At 37.6% G+C, this 16603-nt stretch overlaps 1 protein-coding gene and 1 long non-coding RNA gene across 2 annotated transcripts in view; both read right to left on the bottom strand.

Moving 5' to 3' along the window:
• PLCB1 (phospholipase C beta 1) overlaps window positions 1-16603 on the bottom strand; it is a 567798-nt gene that overhangs the window by 463303 nt on the left and 87892 nt on the right. The gene's annotated exons all lie outside the window — the stretch shown is intronic.
• Window positions 1885-16452, bottom strand: LOC145723832 (uncharacterized). The gene is made up of 3 exons (XR_014149157.1): window positions 15074-16452; window positions 14638-14880; window positions 1885-14420 (listed from the first exon to the last, which is right to left on the bottom strand). It is a non-coding gene; the product is annotated as an uncharacterized LOC145723832 (long non-coding RNA).

Here is a 16603-nt window from a genome sequence, read left to right as displayed (position 1 = left end):
TCTGCATGGAGCACTGGGTGTTATGCACAAACAATGAATCATGGAACACTTCATCTAGAACTAATGATGTAATGTATGGGGATTAACATAAGAATAAAAAAAAAAAAGAATGTGAGAATAGCTCTAAAGTGTGGGGAGATTTGGTTCAGCTTAAATATTCAGAGCAAGCGGGCCACTATCTCAGAAAGAAATACCCCCCCCAAACCACCAGCTGTTGGCAAACTAAAAGGTAAATATAAAAAAGATATTCTCAGCAGAAAATACACACACGCACACACACACACACAGTACTCATAAGAAATTGGTGTTAGAGCTCTATGGGATGAGTTAAACTAGTAAGTATTGTTTTCTTTTGTTCCCACACTGAATGGGATAGCTGCAATTATTCATCACCCTGTATCTTTGCCTTTCTGCCATGTGACTGGGCAGCAATTCCCAGAACGTGGCTGAATCTGGGTTAGCCTTGTGACTTGCTTTGACTTACAGAAGGTGGTAGAAGCCATGGTGTGCCAGTTCTAAGTGTAGGCCTCCAGAATTCTCATGTTTCCACTCTCCTTCTTGAAACCAAACCACCATTAATTTGCATGAGCTTGGGAAGCCTGCTGGAAGATGAGAACCTCATGGTCCAATTGCCCCCAATATCCTAGTTTAAAGTCCGTAGATCTCCAGAGCAGCCTTGCCCAACTGACCAAGCACCTAACCACAGATGCCTGAGTGAGCCCAGATGAAACCAGAAGAACTACCTAGCTGAGCCCAGCCCAGATGGCTGACTCACAGAATCATGATCTACATACATGGTTATTGTTTTAAGCCACTACTTGGGATGGTTTCTTACACATAAATAGTTATCTGATACACATCCTTTTGTTTTTAGATTTTAATATTGCTCATGATTTACAATGTAATTACATAATTTTCTTGAGAAACCATTATAATTTATATTATCCATGTTACTCACGTATAAAATAAAGTATCCAGTGAATATATTTGAGAGACAATATTGCATGAAAGATAAACATCACAGGCTCTCAAGTGGGCTATGCAGGATTTGAATCTGAGCTCTCCTACTGACTTTGTGTAAGTTACCTCAATTTTTCTCATTTGAAAAATGGGAAAAAATAATACATAGAATCTCACTTGGTGAGAATTAAATGAATATGCTAAAAGGTCTTAGAACAGCATCCGCCATACAGTAAATCTGTGATGTTTAACAATGCCAAAAATCTTCCCATCATAACAAACATATATACTCCTATACACCTTCTTTTTGACAATGGGAGGGGGAGGTATAAATTTATCCCCCTCTGATGGATGAAAAGACCTGGGCTCAGACAATTTAAGTGACATAACCCTGGCTGATGTTTCTGAGTCTAAAACTCTCTCACTGAAAGTCACTAAAAGACCACGCCCAACCAAAACTCACACACAAAGGTTTAGTTGAAGAAATTATGGTATATCAACACCATGGACTATGGACTAGGCCACCATGAAGTAAGACTTGACTTGCAGGGATTTCCATGGAATTTTGTTGCAAGGATAAAAGCAAGATACAGGGAAATGTGTATGATACACCATTTTTGTAGCACAAAGACAAACCTGCACTTATCTATGTGAGTGTGTGTGTGTGTGTATCCATACACATACTTCTCTAGGTATATATAATAATCGTGCCTTATTATATGAGTTTAAAGAAAATTATGTAGGGCACACAATGGGTTGTCAATAAGAGGGGAATCAAAATAGGTAGAAGAAACTGAAAAAGCATCCTCCAAAAAAATCTGCCATAAAAAAACCCATAAGCATTCATATGATCCTATTTATAGGAATGGTTATATATACAGATATAAATTTTTTTAAGAAAAAAAGTGCTTAAAATTGAATTCTTCTCTTTTTCAACTTAACTGATATAATGTGGTATAAAAGATAAAAATATTATTACTTGTTCTACAGGCCATAAAAAATAGGACCTCTGCTTAGCCACATTTTAATACCTTCACAGTAGAACAAATTTACCTCTTTGCAATAAATACAGGCAAGTTAGAGCCCCTTTGTATTTTTCTCAATACTTAAATTGTATCATCTCCTCCCCAGCTTGGCCCAGGATCAACTTTTTGCATTAGATTTAACCTCTCTCTTCTCTGAGGAATCAGAAAGAACAAAAGGAATCTGTTGTGAATCATTTTGAGGCATAAAATGCATATGTGTACGTTTACTGAAGTATAATGTACACATAGTTAAGTACTCTAACCTCAAGTGCACAACTGAGTGAATGTTTACATCCATGGACCGCTCATTTGGACCAAAATCTAGAACACTTCCATAGGACCCTAAAATTCTCAGGTGCCACTTTCCAACATTACCCTCGGCAGGAATGTGGTTTACTACTCTGACCTCTAACACCATCGATCACTTTTCTTGAATTTCATACAAGAGGAACCACGTTTATCTTTTGTGTATGGCTTCTTTCATTCAACATGACACTTAGGAGATTTCATCCACAGTGCAGCATGTATAAAGAGGTCATTCTTGTAATGTGTTTATCCATCCTCTTGCTGGTAGACAATTGGGATGTTTCAGTTTAGGACAATTACAAATAAAAATATTCTGAACATTCCCCTAACTGTCTTCTGAAGAGCATATATGCTCATTTCCCTTAGACTCATACGGTAGCATGTGTGTTGCTTTAATTAATACTAATAAACAGTTTTCCAAAGTGGTGGCAACCAATTCACACTCCCACCAGCAATAATAATCTTTACCAAAACTTGATATTGTTAGTTTTCTCAATTTTAATCATTCTGGTGGGCATGCAGCACAGTATTTATCATTATAAGTTTGTTATATTAATTTCACCATAAAAATACTCTGATACAAAGCAGTAGAAATCTGATCATAGTTAGTGGAAACCAGTTCTTTTAATTCTTCAAAAATTAGACAACTACAGCATTTGCCAAATTTAATTTTGAGGTAAAGCATAAAAATAATGAGGAAATCAAAATTATAGCATACAAATACATTATTAACAATACATACTTTGGGGATATTAGATACCATTTGTTTTCAATTCTAAGAGAACAGCTAAAAGCAATTATTATAAGCTTTTAGTATTTGACCTTACTACAGGTTTTGGAGAGGAAAGTCTTCTTGGTTTTTGATTCCACAGCCAAGTTACACAGCATTCTTATGGGCAATGCATATTCTTAATGAATAAAATAGAGTGGTTTTTAGGAATTAAAGTGATTGTAAATCAGATCTGAAGTTAAATTAAGTAACCACTACAAAGCATATGGCTTGTCTCCTTAAAGGTTCTATTTATATCCTTTGGATGACAACCATTAGGCAGTACATAGTTCCCTTAGCCCAAGTTATAGAGGTCTAAAAATATATTTCCTGGCTTCCACCAGGAACTGGCAGAGTCTCAAAAAGGAGTTCGTGGCTTGGCCAAAACACAGCCATTCTTTCAGACCAGTGCTGTCTGCATTTGGGAACAGCTAGGTCCCATTAGTACAAGAGGAAGAAATATTTACCCAGTGTTTGAAAATTAACCTTTTCCCGTTTGCCTTTGTGGTCTAAGGCACACTTTGGGAGTCACTGGCCATGAGCCAAGCACAGGCTCTAAAGCAGGTTAGCCTTGTCCACAGTAAACATTGGATTTGCTTCTAGAGTCTCCCCTACTGGAGGGAACTTAGGCATTATCACTATACTTCCACAAAATATTAAGTCATGACATTTTTCAGGTGTTTTGGTCTTGATTCACCACTTCAGGATTTGACCTATCCATCTGGAAGTTCAGGAAAATCCTGTCACAAACTCAGAGATGGCATGACTCACAATGAAAGAAATTTGGATGGTAGGCTATCAGCCATTGACTCCCCCATTTTCCTCCAAAGCTCACCCCCATCTCATCTCCCTAACTTCAAGCTAATATGGCTTCATGTCTTAGTCAACTCACTTTGCACACCTCACTTGTAGCCTTATGGTCAATATTTACATACCACAGTTGAATGGTTGAATCTGAGACATTTCCCCTAACAGATGTGTCATCTCTGTCTTGACAATCAGATTCCTTCTCCCTCTCCTTTCTTTATCTCCCAAAGGCACACAATCTCATCCCAATCCCTGGGGCTGAAAGCTCCCGTCTCTTTATAACCAATGATTCCTCCTTGTCTTTCTTTCTAAGTATTTCCTGTCTCCTCCCAAATCACCATTTCTCTCCCGAATCTCAAAGTATAGTTATTTTGCCCTTTGTCACTATGCCATAGCTCACCTCTGGGTCTCGGTCTCCCCACCCTTTCAACTCACCCCACACCAACCCCTTCACCTTGCAACCCTTTTCTTCTCAATTAGAGCGTCAAGTTCATGCATTGCTACTGGGCCCTCAAGTACTCCATAGTTAGTCTGACCATATGGACCTCCCAAATACTCCTTGAGATTCAAATGCCAATCAGTTCCTTCGTAGAGATGCTGCCTAGGCCAAATGATCAAAAAAATCAAAAACCCTGCTCCCAGGCCAAGGTAAGTTAGCATTCAAAGTCATTCCCCTCATCACAGCTGATGGGTCCAGGGATGGACATCTGGCCCTTGGAATCTGGCATTGAGGCTCAGTGATGCTAATGCATCACTGTTGTGATAGGGTGGCCACACACTAGGCAAAGAAAGCAAGCCATTTTGCAGACAAACAAAAATGTATGTAGCAGTAAAGTCAAGAGAACTAGGGAAGAGACACAAAGTTCTCTATAGACACATGGGGAGTCATCTGAGCTCCTGACTCCTAAGTTCTGGTTGCTGTTTTTCATGAGGTCCCAGTGAGTTTCTTGCCAAAGGCTTTATCCTCCAAAATTACACCTTCCAAAGCCAGCTGGATAGGGCTCTGTTTCTTGTAAATAAATCTGAATAAACTGCATTTGAGCACCATGCCTCTCTTCTTGTACAGAATCTCCTCCCCTCTTTAAACACTATCCCCCTCCCTTTTATCTAATTCTTGGCCACCTTTTTGGAGTTAACTCAGGCTCTACTTCTTCCAAGAGGGTCTTTTTGCTCCAGCTTTCACTGATTTCTGCCAAGGTGGGAGGCAGGGTGATGGAAAGAAAGAGGCTTGGGAGCCTCAGTACTTAACTTGTTATATAACCCTCCCCTCTCTCAGCCTCCATTTCCTGATAGGAAAATCGAGTAAAATATAATTTACAACATGAATTTTTGTGATTCTACACTAGATAACATACATGAAAATGCCTAACCCGGTTCCTAGCCTCTGTTCAGCTGAATATGTCATCACATTCTTGTATTTTTTTTATTTCTACAGAACTTTGTATTTCATTCATTTCTTGTATCCATTCATTACTGTATGTTTGTTATTTCTACATAAATTTGCTTCACTGTCAAACTGATACTAGCTGGCTCCGAAGATATAAACAGTTATCCCAATTATCTTCAAATATGAGAGAGTTGAAGTGATGTGTTTTTCTAGTTCAAGAGGCAAACAGAACCCAAATGAAGTTAACTGAATGCCTAGCCTGGATAATGGACCTGTTTACAACCTGGCCTGACCCCAGGCTATGGAAGGGCCTTTGGAGAGTGAACCTAAACTCCATTAAAATTACTTTTTCTAGAAAGTAAAGACTCCATTTTTCAAATAATACTTGTGTTTTTTTCATCAATTTACTCTGAATATTTTCTTACATTTGGAAATACATCAAGTGAAGAAATAAAGATATATTCTGTTGATAAGTTCATGAAAATGAAATTTCCTAACAGGAGAATTTCAATTATATTAGGAAACACCCGAACCATAAAAATTTTAGCAGATTTAAGAGTACAAGATCACACAACCTGGAAAAATAACTTAAAACAGACAAGTAAAGAATCTGTGTTTATAATCATTTCCCATAACCCCTAAATTGAGAACTATATTTCCGTTATTCTTCAACCCATTGATTTAAATGACCAATTAGAACTGGTTTTGCAAAGGTGGTAAAGGATAGGAAAAATTCAAGGCAAAGTTCAAGGCAGCTAGTCTCATATATATTCATTTCTTCTTCTCTAAATTTGGAGAAAATTTGGTGTGGGCATTAGAAATCTATCAGGGAGATATCTGATTTCCATTCCTTAGATTTTTATGATATTTGGCAAGCTATATAATCTCTATGCCCCATTTTCCTCATTCCTAAAATTGAAAGGTTACTGGTGGGAAAGAAAATTAGTACATTAGTATAATCACTTTGGAGGGTAATTTGGCAATGCTTATTAAAATTTAAAATGCATTCACACTCTGGTCCAGCATTTCCCTTCTCTGTCTATCCTAAAGAAAGCCTGCACAAGGAAGTATGTACATTCTAGCATTATTTACAATAGGGAAATTTTTGAACAAACCAAACTTCCATTCGTCCATCTGAAGGGAAGGAGATGAAACAAAAGATGGACCATCCATAGGATGAAATACTCTGCCTCAGAGGAAAAGTGTGGAGTAGCTTGATGTCTAGTAGTATGCAAAGGTCTCTAGCATGTATCATTTAAGATAAAAAGCAAGTTACCTAAACTGTGGTGCTATTTATTGAACATACACTAAACAATATTGCATATTTTCTGCAGATAACATATATTTGTATGCCAGTGCTCATGAAAAGTTTAGAAGGTTCCATAGCAAATAGGTAACACAGTTAACCTGTGTGCTTGTTTGGGAGAACAAGACGTGTCAAAGGGGACACTGATTTCATTTGTATCATTTTCAATTTTTACATGAAGAAGATATTCACAGATTACATTTGCAATTACAATTATTTTTTATTATGTTATGTTAATCACCATACATTACATCATTAGTTTTTGATGTAGTGTTTTTTAAAAATCAGAGTCATAGTCTAGAAAATCTCTAAGTCCTCTCTCAGTTCTATGTTTATTGGAAAAGTATGGAGAATTTATTATTTGGAAATCTTAACATATCTAATAACTCATATCTTAACGTAACTAATGTCCTTTAGTCTACTAATATCCCTTAATCTACTATTTTGTAAAACCATATCTGTTTTATAAGCAAATCACTGGGAATTACCTGTCATCTCAGAAGGAAGTAACATAAATGTGAAATGGCTTTGTAGATTTGTAGCCAAATCCTTAGAGCTGTGGGCAAGATATTTAACAGTCTCCAAGTAAGCACCAACAATGAACCTGTTTTAGAGGGGATCAGTGGCTACAGTCCTGGGGCTCTTTTGAACTGAAAGAGCTCAAAGTATACTGTTGGGGCCAATTCTATCACAGAATTCCAAGACGAGAATAAAATGCTATTCTTTGTGCTTAATAAAAGGATCTGCTATAAGGCATCATACCCTTCTAAAATGTTAACCAGCAACCCCAGTAGCCCATTCAATATTCTATTCTCAAGACTTCTCTCAGAGTATACTTGGATGCCTTTGTCTTTTCTCCCTAAGTATTAGAAAGAGGAAACAGTTATAGAAAACACAGAAGCACTATTTGGTAAAACTAAATACAATTTACTAGAGGCAAAACTCAACACTTTTGCAAACTGCATTTAGCACTATCTCCAATTTATCCACAGCAATCACTGGCCTATTGGTCAAAATCTCTAAGTTGGTCCCCTATTCCTTACAAACGGATGATGACTTTATTAAAGCATATTATTAGTACTGCTACTTGAATAAGATGGCTGAAAATGATTTCTGTATCTATCACAGGACAATTAATGACTATGAAAGCTCACAAGAGGGCTTCTTAATGATGTGGGGCCTCTCCCTTTATTTCACATTCCAACAAGATTTTAAAAGTTGAAGTCGAGCCCTTCACTCATTTCTCTTCTGGAAGGAGCTAGTTCCTTGTCTACCTCAGTCTCATCCTGAGAAACTGGCATTCCTTCTCTTTCTGGGGCCACTCCTGGCCTTGGCATATGGATCCAATCCTGGCCTGCCTTCCTCAAGACTCTCTGTGTAATTAACCCTCCCCTCTTCCTCTTGTACCTCTAATTTCCGCCACCTCCCCCCCTTTACCCTGATTCCTTTTGCTCTACTTAGCAACCTGCTTGAGTTTCCCCAAACAGATGTCAAAGTCTTTCCATCAATGATAACACACGCTGAACCCAGGATCTTCCATTCTTCCCCAGGCCCGGATTTTGGCTTCCAGATGCCTTGAGTTCTTCCTCTCTTTTACTCAGTGGACTCCACCATCTCCAAGATACTGGTTTCTTCACACTTGTAGGCCCAGTGGCCTGGCTCAGTTCTCACTGGCTTAGGTCCATCTAGTACATGTGGCATCATGGGACATATATTCCCTGAAATGTTGCCCCATATCATTCTTCCTCTTTTTCCCAGTTCACAGACTCCTGTTTCCTCCTTTTCCTGGTTATGTGTAAATGGGAGTCTTGTACAGCTCCTGCATTGTTTCTCACCCTGCCCATGTAAATGGGAATCTTTGTACGTCTTCTGTCTTGCTCTGCTGAGAGAACTCATCTAGGTATATGCCACCATGCATGATGAAGGGATGGATGGGAGGTTGTTCCTAATGTCACTTAGATGAGTTGTATAACTCCAGGAATAGAATGAGGAGAACGTTCCCTGGATTGGAGCTGTGCAACCAGGGGGATCTGAACTCACCTGGAATGCACGCTTTCACAGTATTTCAGCAGTCACTTCCGGCAACCGACTTCACATCAGTATCATCACCCCTGATGGGTCTGATTCAAGGGTCAATTCCATATTCCCAAACGCCTGCTGGATATTGTCACCTGGGTCACCTGCCAGTTCCTGAGGTCAATACTGAACTCAAAGCTGTCTATCTTTTAACAGTCATCTTTAACTTGTATATTCTAAATCTTTTCTCAAGACAATACACAAGCTTTTTACAAGTTAACAGGATCAATTTTAAAAGTTGGTACTTCATTGGTTTTGTAAAGAAAAAGACCTTCTTTGCGTAGGTATGATTGTTGAATCTGGGATCTAATTTCTGTAATGAGTTAGCTAATTAATTCCATGCTTGGTGCTTAGACTATGCTGTGGATTCTATTTGTGTCTACATTGGAGTTAATGAAAAAGCTAGATTATTCAATTAAGTAGTAATAGAGAAACTAGTGAATAGAGATTCCTCTCTCAAATTCTGAATTAACAAAATGTTTTACTCATTCAATTTCTGATTTCTGTTTTTAAAAACCAAAACAAATCTCTTATAAAATAAAACATAATATGATTTTATTGTGATAAATTATGAAAGTTATGTATGGTCACTGTAGAAAAATCACAAATGCGAGGCAAGTACAAAAAAGCAAATTAAAATCATTCATAATCCTACCAGCCAGAGAAAACCACTGTTATTTTGGTGCTTATCCATATAGCTTCTAGGACTTTTCCTTTTTTCAAAAAAATAAGATCTTTTTGTTCATTTTCCTTTGTAGTCCACATAGTTCTCTTGACAGCAGAACATGAACATTTTTGTGTATGATTTCATTTGGCAACATGATTTTCAATGCCTGCTTGAGGTTCCATTATAAACATATATCATAATTATTTAACTGATTTCCTATTGTTGAATAGTTAATTTTCCAATTTGTTATACTGTTGATCAGATCACAATGAACTTCTTTATAATTTCTGCCCACTTTCATGATAATTTTTTTAGAATAATGCATTAAAAGTGAAACTGTTGGATCAAAGGACTTGAGAACTTTTATGCTTTTGATAAATATGCCTCAAGCTACCCAGAAAAATGGAACCAATTAAATTCTCCTCAAAATAGCTTATAGTCGTGCTTACCCTCACCACTACCAACCACTAGATCTCTTAGTTTTGGGAAAAAGGAAACTCTATGGATGAAAATAATTATTTTTTTAAATTTGTATTTCTTTGGTTAGTAGTGAAGTTGATAATTTTCTTATACTTTTCTGTACTTGTATTTCTTTTCTTTGTTTTTCTGTTTTGTTTGTTTGTTTGTCTGTTTTAGTTAATGGTCCCTTCATATTCTTTGGCCATTTTTCTGTTTTTCTTACATTCTAGTAATGGAATAAGGATTTAAAGCTTCTAAATGTCACCTAGTTTGCAAAAATTATTCCTAGTTTGCTTTGTTTTGTTTTGCCCTTATATTTTGTCTTTTAATTTGTGAATTACCTTTTGTGGAAGTCTTTTTTAATAATGCTGTCAAATTTATTTTTACTCTCCTTTTTTAGATTCTGCCTCTTTTAGAAAAATCTTCTCTTACCCAACTGATTTAATACCTTTATTATGTGTTCCCTTTTAAAAAAAAAAAAATAGCAGTTAGGTGTGTTTATGAACTTTTGGTTCTGTTTTAGTGATGTGTCAGTTTCCATGTCAATAAAATGCTGTATTAATTATTTTATGCTATTTTTCAAATTTGATTGGCAAAATTCTCTCTTAGTCTTTCTCAAGTAGTTTCTTCAAAAAAATTCATGTTAACTTGAGTTATTTCCCAAATTTAAAAATAACTTTCTAATTTTGAATTTGCATTAATTTAATTTGGGAGTAATGTGTATCTTTAAAATATTATTATTCTATCTAGAAATATGGTATCTCTATTTATTTAAAACTGTTTTTCATTCCCTTGAGATTTTTTTAAATATATGGATTGTATACACCCCACTAGGTTTTTAAAAATGTAGGTATTTTGTATTTGGGGTTGCTGTCTTGAATGTCATCCTTGCAAACTTTTAATTACTGAACATAAGGAAACTTCTCCTTTCATAAATTTATTTTGGAAATACTCTACTTATTGAACCCTTCATTAGGATTAATTTTTTTAGTTGATCCTATGTTTTTAGAGTAGATGACCATGTCACATGTAAATTATAAAATGGCTTCTTTTTCCTGATATTTGTAGTGCTTATTTAATTTTATTGAACAGTGTTCACTAATACAAGTAACATTGAAAAAAATCTTGGCTCCTTCTCAATTTAATGGGAATGCCCACAGAGTGTTATTATCATATATGATGATGTTGGTTGTCAGTTTGAGATAGTATGCTACTATTCTTAATTCATAAGATCCTTTAAAAATTATTAGGAATAGATGATGAATTTTATCTCATGTCTTTTGTCTCTTTATCAATATGATCATGCAATTTTCCTCTTTTATGTGTTGAGATAGTGATTAAATGGATAAGTTCTATAATATTACAATATTCTTACATTTCAGGATCAAGCTCTACTTTACTACATTGTATTTTTATTATACTACTAGATTTTATCTATAGACACTTTCAATCTTATTTATCCAATAGAATATTCTGTAGCTTGGTTTATAACTGGAATGTATTACATGAATTAACAGGAAATAATGCATGTAATATTTTCATTTTCTCAAAAATCCACATATATCTACATTGTTGAAACAAAGGCTACAAAATTATCTTAGGTAATACTTTTCAAGAAAGTCACATATAAATGAACTCTTAACTCAAAAAGGAGTTACATGAATTCAGCTGGGCAAAATGGCACTCCTTTGCTACCTTTTACAGAAAATGACTTTCCTAAATGATTAACTCAGAAATACTCATCACGCACATTCATTATGTGATTTTGAACCCCGCCAAAAGTATAGTCTAACAAAAAGGAAAAATGAATTCTAACCATAATTTCATAAACAAGAAGGGTTAAGCCAGTCCGCATTATGCTCTGGATGATACTTAACATCGTGGTAAATAGAAACAGACACTCACTCACGTTGTCTCTTGAGACACTGGTAATCAGCCAAGAGATCTATTTTTAGTAAAATACTATTTTCAATCTAGTAATCTTCTACTCCAAAACAATTTATCAATTGTTGCTGGATCCACAAAGCTGAAGCAAAGACAATTGAGGCCCCCCAGAAAATCTGGATTTTCAAACAAAAAAAATTCATGTTCACTAATCTTCCCATGACAACAAGTAAGTGTATGTCTTTGAACAGGGGTAGCATTTTGAAGTATCATATCCGGTTCTAGGGATGGTATTTAATAGGATGTGGAAATTTTACAGTTGACCTTTAAAGTGGTACTGCGGTGAAAAGGAAGAAGTTCAAAAGGGGTAAAGTGTTACATTCCATTAGTGACTGGAAATTTCAGGCAAGAATAAGCAAGGCGAACCCATGGCAGGGTTTCAAATACATGCATGTGGCTAAACCAGTAACAAATTTTGACAATCATACACTGCACATTTCTGGAATGCTCTTTCCTGCTGTTTTCTTGGTGCAATCAACCTTCTGGCTCACTCTCATTTGCTCCTTAAATCTCAGCCCTGGGTAAAACAAAGCACTTTGGAAAGCTGTTTGGTAGTACCTATGAAAGCTGGCCATACCCACTGCCTGTAACCAGTGGTATGTCAAAGCTGGCTGTCAGCTCATTAGCTGATTGCACACTTCTCTTCTCCACTCGGCCTTCAAGCTCATGACTGCTTTTAACTCGGCAATTCCACCGTGAGGTACATGCCCAGCAGACATGCTTTCATACGTGCAACATAGATATACACCAGAAAATCCATAGCAACACCATCAATAATAGCTCCAAACTGGAAACCATCCCAATGCCCATTACAGTACAATGGATAAATACATGTAGGAATATTCACACAATGGAATATTACATAGCACCAAGAATGCAACTGCATGTGACAATATGGATGAGTCTTACAAACACTGTATGGAGAGAAAGAATCCAGAAACAAAAGAAAGCATGCTGCCTGTTTCCACTGATACAAAGTACAAAACAGCTAATCTATGCTGTTAAAAGTGAAGAGATCATCCTTGCAGGCCGGGAAGGGCCGTAACACGTGGAAGAGAGCAGGGCGGGAAGTCAAGGTTAAGGTTGGGGGGAATGTGAGGACCTCTGGGATGCTGAAATTGTCCTTTTTCTTAATCTGAATATCAGAGTGATAGTTATATGGACATGCTCCGGTTGTGAAAATTCACTGAGGTATACACTCAGGAACTATGTGCTTTTCTATTGCAATATAGTAGAAAGTTAAAAAGAAAAGGAAAATGAAAGAAAAAAGCTCAGCCAGGCATCAATTTCTGGAAGGGGTTTCCCCTATCACAGGTACTTGTCCACCTAGCCACATGGTGGTGAGACTTTAAATACAAGTGTAAACTGTATGGAAAAATGACCGATGTGGTGCCTGACATCAAGCACACCCTCACAAAAGAATATTTATTCTCATGATCATTCTCCGACTCCCCCATTATATGTGTTACCATATCACTTTGTATATTCATTCCCCCACTGTACTGTAATCATGTTTTTGCTTCATTTCCATTCCCACTAGATGACCAGCAACATGAAGCACAGGACAACATCTTAACTGTATCCACAGGGGCTAGAACAGAGTGGGTACTTGATAAATATTTGATGTGATTGAATAAAAGTCTGTCACAAAGCTCCATGACTCTCTGATTAGCAGTGTCCCAGGTGACTTGGTGGTCATTCTCTGAGTCCATCTAACTGACCATGTGGTTGAGTTACAAAAGAAGCTAAAAAAAACTGCCCAGGCGGAGAATGTGCTAAGGCTGAGACAGGCATCTCCTGGAGTGGGAGAGAGAGTTCATATTTTGTGGCGAAGAAATGTATACACGTTTCCTCAAAATACTCCCATGTTCACTGTAGCATTCTTCACAAAAATCAAGGTATGTAAACAACTTAAATGTCCACTGAGAGATGAATGGATAAAGGAAATGTTACACACACACACACTGAAATATTATTTGGTCTTCAAAAAGAAAAAAATCCTGCCATCTGCAACAACATAGATGAAACTGGAGTACATTATGCTAAGTGAAATAAGTTAGACACAGAAAGACAAATATTGGATGATCTCACTTATATGTAGAATCTTTAAAAAAAAAAAAAAAGCCAACTCATAGAGACAGGGTAGTAGAATGATGGTTACCAGAGGCCTGGAGGGTGGAAGAAAAGCAGAGATTTTAAAAAAGTAAGTAGAATGATACATGCCAGGGCCTGGGTGGAGGGGGTCTTGGTGAGTTATTATTAATGGGTACAGAATTTCCATTTTGCAAGATGAAAAGAGTTCTAGAGATAGATGGTGGTGATGGTTGCACAGCAGTATGAATGTACTTAATGCTATTGAACTTACAGTAAAGATAGTAAATTTTATGTTATGTGTATCTTACCATACACACACACAAAGAAATATATACAAATTTCTATTTAGAGCAGACCATAGCATCATGGCAGCGTCAGAGAGAAATGCCAGCATAAGTTGCTGGAAGGTCATCAGACTACGCCTGCTGGGATCAAAGGTGGGTGAGGTTCTAGGAAGGCCATGGCAAAAGTGTTGAACCAAGATGGAAAGAGGACTGAACCATTTTACTGCCAGTCCAAAATAAGAGATGGCATGAAGGCATAATTCTTGAAAATTAGAGCCTGGCATAAAGACACATGTGGAGAACCTCTGGGTAGAAATGATTCCCAGCAAAGGGTGCCTGGGTGGCTCAGTTGGTTAAGCAACTGCCTTCGGCTCAGGTCATGATCCTGGAGTCCCAGGATCGAGTCCCGCATCGGGCTCCCTGCTCAGCAGGGAGTCTGCTTCTCCCTCTGACCCTACCCCCTCTCATGCTCTCTCTATCTCATTCTCTCTCTCAAATAAATAAATAAAATCTTTAATAAAAAAAAAAAGAAATGATTCCCAGCATGAAGGACAAATGTTATGAGGTACAGATTTTCAGACTGTGGAGTGGGGGACTCATTTGTCTGAGAGGATGAAAGAGTGAAGAAGAAAAAAGTGAAGCAGAGAAGAAGATGAAGAAAGAAGAGCGAAGCAGAAAAACAGACTCCAAAGCTGCTGCAGACCTGCCATATAACTCCTGGGCCCTTTGTACTTGGCTGGTGAGTAACACAGAGCCAAGCTGGGTCACCATCCCATACCACTGCTCTGGTGCCAGACTACAAAGCATAGGGCTTTCTTTTTTTTTTTTTTTTTTTTTATTTATTTATTCATGAGAGACAGAGAGAGAGAGGTAGAGGGAGAAGCAGGCTCCCAAGGAGCAGGGAGCCCGATGTGGGACTCGATCCCAGGACCCTGGGATCATGACCTGAGCCGAAGGCAGACACTTAACCATCTGAGCCACCCAGGCACCCACAAAGCATAGGGCTTTCTGACCATGAGCTTCACTATCCTGTAACTCAGCATTTGATGGCTATAATTAATGGAGCCTCCAAACTGTGTGTTCTAGGACACTAATAAAGACCGGAGCAGAACCTAACAAGAGCACCCACATGTAGAGAAACTGGGGAGGCTGGAATGAAGAATCATTTAGGTTTCCTCCAAATTCTAAAATCCTTTGCTGACAGCTAGTTGAAACCATGATAGATTTGGAAACTCTGGCTCTTGGTTAAAATAATCAAACTGAGCATCACAGGGACACTGTCATCTTGGATTCACTCCCAAACAGTCTTCATCTTGGGAGGCTGATGACTTTGTCAGTCCATCTACTATGGATCAGCCAACCAAGCCAACTGGCCACAGTAGATACAGTGATTGTCCTTTCTGCTGGGCCCTCCCTCCTGGTCAGTGGATTCACGCAGCAAGTGAAATCTGATATAAGAACATGTTGCTTAGTGTGCAAAGAAACAGAATGTAAGAAAGAAAAAAAGAACAAAAGAAGGAAGCAAGGAACAGAAACATCTGATGATGACAGATTTTCCAGACAAACATCCATTCACCATTTGTGCCAACACAGTGCCATTTGTGTGCACAAACTGTTTCTAGTGCTATGGATTCAGTGTTTCATAGACCTTAAGAGGCTCCCCTTATAGAGTGTGAAGGTCTAAAGTAGTTGTTCTCAACCACTGGGGATTTTGCTCCCCATTCGACACAGTCTGAGGACATATTTGATGGTCCCAACTGGGTGTGTGACTGGCATCCAGTGAGGAGAGGTCAGGAATGCTGCCAAATATCCTACAATGCACAGAACAGCTCCCTACTTCCCCAACAAAGAATTACCTGGCCCCAAATGTTAAGAGTGATGAAGTTCAGAAATGATCTAAAGGGAGAGAATAAATCAACAATGACAAAGAGTGTACTACGTGCACATATAGGCTTCTATCTAAGTAATGAAAGGGGACAATCCAAATCGTGTGTGTGTGTGTGTGTGTGTGTGTGTGGTGTATGAATGGTTTCACAAAAAGCTTTTTGGAGCAGCTGACCCATAAGATGAATTTTGACACAGATATGAGTTGAAGAATATGGGGACGTAGGTAGGGAGAAGGGAAAGGAACAAATTGTGTTCAAGACAAAGGAATAGCATGTGTGGAGGCACATAGGAAATAATTACATGATCATTCATTAGAGAGAAGGGTCAACCTGGGTCACTATGGGATTTGAAGTTTGAGAGGCAGGGAGGGGCTAGATGATGCTGAACAATGGATGCTAACTCAGAGTCTAGATCAGCATTGTCCAATCAAACTTTTTTCAGTGAAAAAAATGTTCTATATCCTCACTTACCAATATGGTAGCCACTAGCCTCATGTGACTATTGAGTACTTGACATGTGGCTAGTGAGATTGAGGAAATAATTTTTCTATTTTATTTGATTTTAATTAATTTAAATTTAAATAGCAACATGTAGTTAATGGTTACCATTTTGGAGAGAGTAAATCTAGACAT

Source organism: Leptonychotes weddellii, chromosome 10 (genome assembly GCF_054177405.1).
Source record: "Leptonychotes weddellii isolate Sample4059 chromosome 10, ASM5417740v2, whole genome shotgun sequence".
In the NCBI taxonomy this organism is placed as follows: domain Eukaryota; kingdom Metazoa; phylum Chordata; class Mammalia; order Carnivora; family Phocidae; genus Leptonychotes; species Leptonychotes weddellii.
Note: the sequence above shows the minus strand (reverse complement) of the source record. Positions and strands in the feature narration are given on the sequence as shown.